This window comes from Vicugna pacos, chromosome 9 (genome assembly GCF_048564905.1).
Source record: "Vicugna pacos chromosome 9, VicPac4, whole genome shotgun sequence".
In the NCBI taxonomy this organism is placed as follows: Eukaryota; Metazoa; Chordata; class Mammalia; order Artiodactyla; family Camelidae; genus Vicugna; species Vicugna pacos.
This window is the reverse complement of record NC_132995.1, coordinates 1,003,912-1,010,895: the sequence shown is the minus strand read 5'-3', so window position 1 is coordinate 1,010,895 and position 6,984 is coordinate 1,003,912. Positions and strand designations below refer to the sequence as shown.

Below are 6,984 nucleotides of genomic sequence, written 5' to 3'. Positions count from 1 at the left end.
ACGTCACCCAAATCCTCCGGCTGGCCTTCATGCCAGCACCACCTTCCCCTCTTTGCTGCTTGCGTGTCAAGCTTGGTGTTCCTAGCTCAGCAGATCCACCAGACACTTCAAGAATCTTAAGACGTTTGTTGTTTTGTTATTTTATAAAGTTTGTTATTTTATAAAGTTCCCCCAGGATTACTTCTGTCTATATTAATATTCTGCTGACTTTATAACAGAGAAAAGAAAATCATTTGATTTCACTTGACAACACCCTCTGCCTTTCACATCCAAAACAAATCTCTTCTTGTGTTAAACTGGAAGCGATGCCTCCCCTCGGTTTGGGGCCAATGCCCCCATTAATGGCACCTCAGGGTGACTTTCCCCTGTGTCAGCATTTGGGGGGTTTTGTTCTTGGTTTATCAAATCTTTTCGCTGATAAATCCCCCATCACTTATCCTCAGTCTTTTCATCTCTTTTACAAATAACATCAAAAAAACTTGTGTCCTTCATAAAATAACTACCCTTCACACTATGATCTAGTACATTTTCTGTTCTACCATTTTTTCCTCTCACCCTTTATGGCTAAAGCTTTATGAGCATTTTCTCTTTTTGTTTCTATTACCTAAACTCCTATGTGGTTCTCACTCATTCAAATGAGAGGTTTTATCTTCTCAACTCCATCATGATTAATGAATTTCTAAACACAGTAGTGTCATCCAAGATTTTTGTTCAAGTTCTTTCAGCAGCTTTTCACACTGTTGATTTTTTTTGTAATTCTTAAATGAATATGCTAGCATTGTTTTTTTTAATGCATTCCCTTAATTTTGTAATAAACAAGAGCTCAGTCAGCAGGTATTTCTCTCTTCACAGTCTGTGCACATTCTATTGGTAGTCTTGTCCAGTGGCCTGGTTGTAAATATTAACAAGCTCAAAACTTCCAAATGTGTATCTCCATCCAAAAATCAAGTGATTATCTATTTACTTGCAACTTATTCCTGGACATCTAGTGGATATCGCAGATTCAACACCTTCAGACTTCTCAGCTTTCACTTAAAAAGTTTTTTTATATAAGTTTTATTTTTTTAGAGCAGTTTTAGGCCAGAGACACAGCCCAGCCTTGAGCTAATCCTCCTCCTTTCACTTCATACATCTTAATGTCTTTGTCTCATCTGTCATTTCCACCTGATACTTTTCAGACTACTTAACCTTGTTTTCCCCAGGCTGTTCCTGCTTCTCTTTCTGAACAAATTAATTGACCATACTGATAACTTCTAGTAATTTGTACATTTTATAATTTTTTTGAGAGATAATCTCAACTCCCCATGCAGACGCTGTCACTGCAGTTACAGGTGAAATAATTGCTCCCCAGCAGGCGATGAGCTCATGGTGTCTCAGACCTTTGTCTCAGGGGGTGTCCCTTTTGCACACATGCTCCCAATGTGACCACAGTACCTGTTCTCCCAGCAGGAGGTGACATTTGTGTTTGGTAAGTGGAACTGCCTTTTAGATAAACAGATGAATTCTTAGAGAAATATGATACTGCTTAGAAAACATTTTAAGGAATATTGTGTGTGAATATAATCGTGTTTTCCTGGAGTGAGAACGTGGAGACCAGTGTATAAGGAGGGATCCTTTCTGAGAGTTCCCAGGAAGTCAAACCCCCAACATTCCTGTCCTTGGGCTGTCCCTTTTATTTCTTGGGAACTCTCAGAAAATATCTCTCTTTATATATTGGTAACTCTGAAATTCTGGGTTTAGGGAGCAGGGATCATCAGGTAATAATACTGCATTAAAATCTACATGTAACTCTGACATTTAACTAGATGTAAAGATCCTTAGAAATTCCCTGAACTTCAGCAGCTGCTTTGAATCTGTTGTGGTTTCTAAAGTCATGACCCCGACTTGACTTTAGAAGCAGTAATAACTTGGTCTATTCTGACCACTGAGATCCCAGTCAGAGGAGCTATTGATAGGGATTATTCTGTCACTTTGCCAGGAAGGAAAATGTGCCCAGTGTAATTCCTAGTTGTGCCTCCAGAGACAGCAATTTGATCAAAGAAATGAGATGGGGTTTTATTTTTGCATGAATGTCTGCGTTTCTTAAAGGTGATATGGGACCAGAATTGACAAAACGTTTGTGTCTACGTTATTTACCCAAGTTCTGTTGTTCTTACTCCTGCTTAATTGAAATATCAGATTATTATTAAATTCAATTTTATGATTTATCTTTGTTATGATAATGATTCACGGGCAGCCCTCCTATGTCTTCCTCTCATTTGGATTTGTTAATCCGTTTCTAAAGTTTATTTTTAAAAATTTTACCAGTGATTTCTTAAATTTTTAATGTTGTGATCCATTATCATTTCTTTTCTTAATTAATCTGTACTTTACTAAGATTCCAATGTTTCCCAAACTTTAATTCCATTTATATATTTATTATAATTTGATCCATTATTGCCTATTAATATAAACAAGTGAAAGATCATTATAAAAATGAGGACAGTTCTTATTTGATGAATACTGATTTAATTTTCTGGAAAACATCTACCATTCAGATACTTAATAAAAAATTACTAAGTAAGTGTGGATAATGGAACTGAAGATTTTTACAATTAATAATAATATTTTATAAATCTAGAAAAATCCTACTCTTACACCATTGTAAAGATTTTCAAATCAAGAAACCATATTTTATGTTTGTCTCAACAAAGTTAGATGAGATTCCAGTGAGAATATTTATTATGCAAAGTGAGGATGTGAACCTGAATTAAATATCTGGCAAATGAGTGTATTTTTACATATAAAATGATTTCTTTTAAATTTATTATGTGTTTGCATGATAATTTCTGAAACAAACCTCATTTTATATTTATGTTGTATGTTGTATTTTTCTCTTGAGAAATGTTTAACTTTCAGTGTTAAAATGTATGATCATTTATCTTATTAATAAGGGAGGACACATAGAATATTAGTCTCTCCTTTCTACTGTGTGAAATATCTTCTGTTGTGCTTCATCTTTATATTTTAATTTTTTCGTGCCTTTTAACATACATAAATTGTACATTTTCACCTACTCCATTAAGTTTTAATTGAAGTATAGTCAGTTACAATGTGTCAGTTATAATGTGTCAATTTCTGGTGTGCAGCACAATGTCATACATATACATACATATATTTGTTTTCATATTTTTCATCATAGGTTACTGTAAGATATTGAATATAGTTCTCTGCGCTTTACAGAAAAAAAGATTTTAATCTGTTTTTATATATAGTGGTTAATATTTGCAAATCTCGAACTCCCAGTTTATCCATTCCCACCCCGTTTACCCTGGTAACCATAAGATTGTTTACTAAGTCTGTTCCTGTTTTGGAGATGAGTTCATTAGTGTCTTTTTGTTTCTTTTTTTAGATCCCACGTAGAATGATATCATATGGTATTCTTCTTTCTGTTTCTGCCTTACTTCACTTAAAATGACGATCTTCCAGTAAGTTTAAATTACTGTATGGCTTCTATTTTATACGTTGCTTACTAAGTACTTATCACAAGTCATGTTTTAAAAATATATATACAGTCCTATACAGTTTATCTGTTAGATTTAGATTTTTGTAGTTATAGACATGTTTTTCTTTTTTAAATATTGAAACACTTAAAAACATGTATGTAAATGTTTTTATTTGTCTAAATGTCATGTAATAGAAATTTAACTTTAGTTTTTCAAGTAAGTGTACCAGTATTTTAATAATTTATATTGACTTTTCTTTTCCAACTAATTTTAAAATTCATTTTTACTCACACTGTTTCTGTTTTTTCATAGCTGTAAATCTTTATCTGTCTGCTTTATGTACAAAAATATCTATCCAATTTTATATCTCTGTTTATCTGCCTACCTCCCTGCATATCAATGCTTTAAAACATTTTGAGGACTCTTCATAATCTGTTTCATAGCATCAGTTTTACTGTCTAATTATTGATCAAAAACCAAGCTGTAATTGCATTTTTCAATAACTGATAGACTTAATTCTCCTCTTAAACTCAGTTTCATTTATTTCTCTTTTTCACTATCCCAGGAAACTTGTTAATATTATTTGATTACAAATTGCATTATTTAAGCATACTTTGATTTTTTAATGAATTTATTTACAATATTAAAGCTTCCCATGTGAGACCATAAAGCTTATCTCTCCTTTATTTAGATCTTTTTTTTAAAAGTCATCCATTTTCTTTTAATGTTTCTTTTACATTTCTTTAATTTTATGGTTGAATAGCACAACTAAGTATCTTTCATAACATTTTCCCTCATTTTTAAATACAACATTGTAGAGAAGAATATTGTACATTACTAATTTTTAAACATAGTATATCTGTATATTCTAAATACTTATTAGCATTAATAAGAATTTATTTTATTCATTATATTCAGCCACTATGCACCTGCATTTCTCTCTGAATGGTTACTTGTGGTTTTGTGATTTCTGTAAATAAACCCAGGATAATATTTCACCTTACTGATGGACCATGCCTGAAATGTACTGAACAAAAAGTGGTGGTGTGTGTGCAGCATTGTGATCTCATTTCTGAACAATTTTGAAGTGGTACTAATATTTAACCACTGCAATACAAATATAAAAAAGAAAAGGCGAAACTACCAGTACCCAGTTGTCAGCCCAGGGAGGCTGACGTGGGGTTCTAGGAGGTGAGCGGCCCAAACGAACAAATGCACGAGGAGTTGCCATACCGCCAGACAGACTTCAGCCGGAGACACCACGGGGTTAACAGCACTTTATTGCCACAGGGAGGTGCGCGCCTGTGATGCACCTGTCCTGCTTTGTATCTGTTCTCGGCCGGCACGTGTGCAACGTGAATTTCTTTGTTCATTAGGTTTACAGAGCATCTCAAGCGCATGCATACTTCTACTTTCTTTGTTTTAAGTCTTATATAATTGACGCATGCGTACAGCAATTGTTCACTGCATACTAGAAACATACTCTGATCGTGGCCTTGGGTCCCATGGCCTTAACTCATCCCAAGGCCAGCTCACACCAGTGATTTTGGAAGAGGTCAGAGTTGAACATGAGTTAGTGTCCTCTTTATATACTGCACCTTTCTTCATTGCTGAGGCTCTTGCTTGGGAGCCAAGATGCTACTCAACAGTAGGTCTCTTGTCTGCCTGGTAGTATTTTAACTGGAACCTTGTTTTTATGAAAATTGAGACTATTGCAGAAACCACCTGGGTTTGCTGATATTACAATATAAGTACAAACTTGGCTGCAGCTGGGAAACACCAACCTCCTCGATGGGGTCTTGCGTTCCCTACTTTGCAACTCTACTACATCGCTGGCTATTTTCCCCCTCTCCTGAAATGAAGGCATTTAGATTGTTGGTGCTGGCTTAGGAAGATGGTGAGAAAGAAGTAATACAAAGAGATTTCAGTGAACTCCAGTCTGAAAATAAAGGGTAAGCATGCCAAACAAGGAAGTATGTAGTACCGCAGGGAACAAGGTAACAAAGTCACCGCAAGCAGAGAACAAACTCAGTGTTTCTCAATTACTGCAACAAAGTTTCCAACTTCAATACAGATCTTTTGAAACATCTGCAAAAGAGAAGAGGGTGGACCACCCATGGACTCATCACAGCTACAACATAAACAACCCAGGGCCAACTCAGTTCATCTTCCCTCCAGCCAGTTCACAGGTTCTTGTATTGCCCTCTGGACCTCTTCATCCGCCCATTGTGACATGCATCACGGACCTGCTATGTGATCCTACAGTAAGGAATGATTATTGCTTCAGTTTAGGTTATGTCCCACTTCTGTTTCCTATTTCTCATATTAGGTGGAAACTTGTAGAGAAATGCATTATTTTACTACTTTTTTAAATGAAAAAAATACTGTAAACTAAGCTAAAAGAGTGGTAAACTACAAAGTGTACTAAAATAAAATATTTCCTGCATGACATTGGATGTAAACTTGTCTTCTGTTTACAGAGAGTGGCCAGAGGGGTTCCCCTTAGCACCATCTGCCTTCTCAGTCTCTTCCAGGCCATTAAGCTCAACCCCAAAACCTCTAAGTGGAGAGAGCTCAAGATTAGATTCCCAGTGTGCACTGGCTTCTGCTGTTTTCTCTGCTGGATCCTGCATCTCCTGTTAAACATCATTAACGCCATGAATGTTACTGCACCAAGGAAGAGCACAAACATGAGTATGCGGGGAAGTTATGGCTATGGTAATTCACCCGTACCAAACAAATCTGTAGTCCCACTGCATGCATCTGTGTTCGTTTTCATTGATGTTACGTGTTTGGGCCTCGTGGCCTGGGCAGGTGACTCCATGGTCCTTGTCCTGCACGGGCACAAGCAGTGAGTCCAGCACCTTCACAGCAATAGCCTCTCCCCCAGACCTTCGCGTGAAGCCAGAGCCACACGCATCATCCTGATCCTGGTGCATCTTCTTTTCTCTTCTCTCCTCCATTTTGTGTTTTTTGGTAACACTGATTGTAAACCCAAGCCACTCACTTATGAACACCTCTGCAGTACTGTCTTCCAGATTCCCAACATTCAGCCCCTTCTGCTCATTGGCATCAATACCAGTGACTCTCACTTCCACTCTGCCTTCTGCTGAAAAGAGTAATTTTCCCAAGTGTGGTCTCTGGACAGTAAGTTCCAAGACATCCTATTATGGTTCGTAGGCTTGTGTCTTATGCCAGGTAATCTGTCACCACATTGGGATTCAGTATGGAGTGACAGCAAAAATAAACCCTGGCTTTCCACTGCTTATAAGATTGCCGGAAATGAACATGGAGTAAATGACTCAGTGATGACTTTCTAAAATTATATAATGCTGGTCACTGGAGAACATCAGGCAATAAAGATCATGACCTATGGGAACACTGTCAGTGTTTGGGAGTTCTGGAGTGGAAACTCACTGTTGATTCAGACTTTGAAATGACATCCAAAAGATGTATTTGCATTATCAAAGCAGAGTAAGTGAAAGGTGTTTCACGTGCA

The 6,984-nt window shown here is 36.6% G+C and overlaps 1 pseudogene; it reads left to right on the top strand.

Moving 5' to 3' along the window:
* Nucleotides 1–5,899: 5,899 nt before the first annotated feature.
* Nucleotides 5,900–6,707, top strand: LOC140685390 (vomeronasal type-1 receptor 1-like; annotated as a pseudogene).
* The last annotated feature ends 277 nt before the right edge of the window (nt 6,708–6,984 follow it).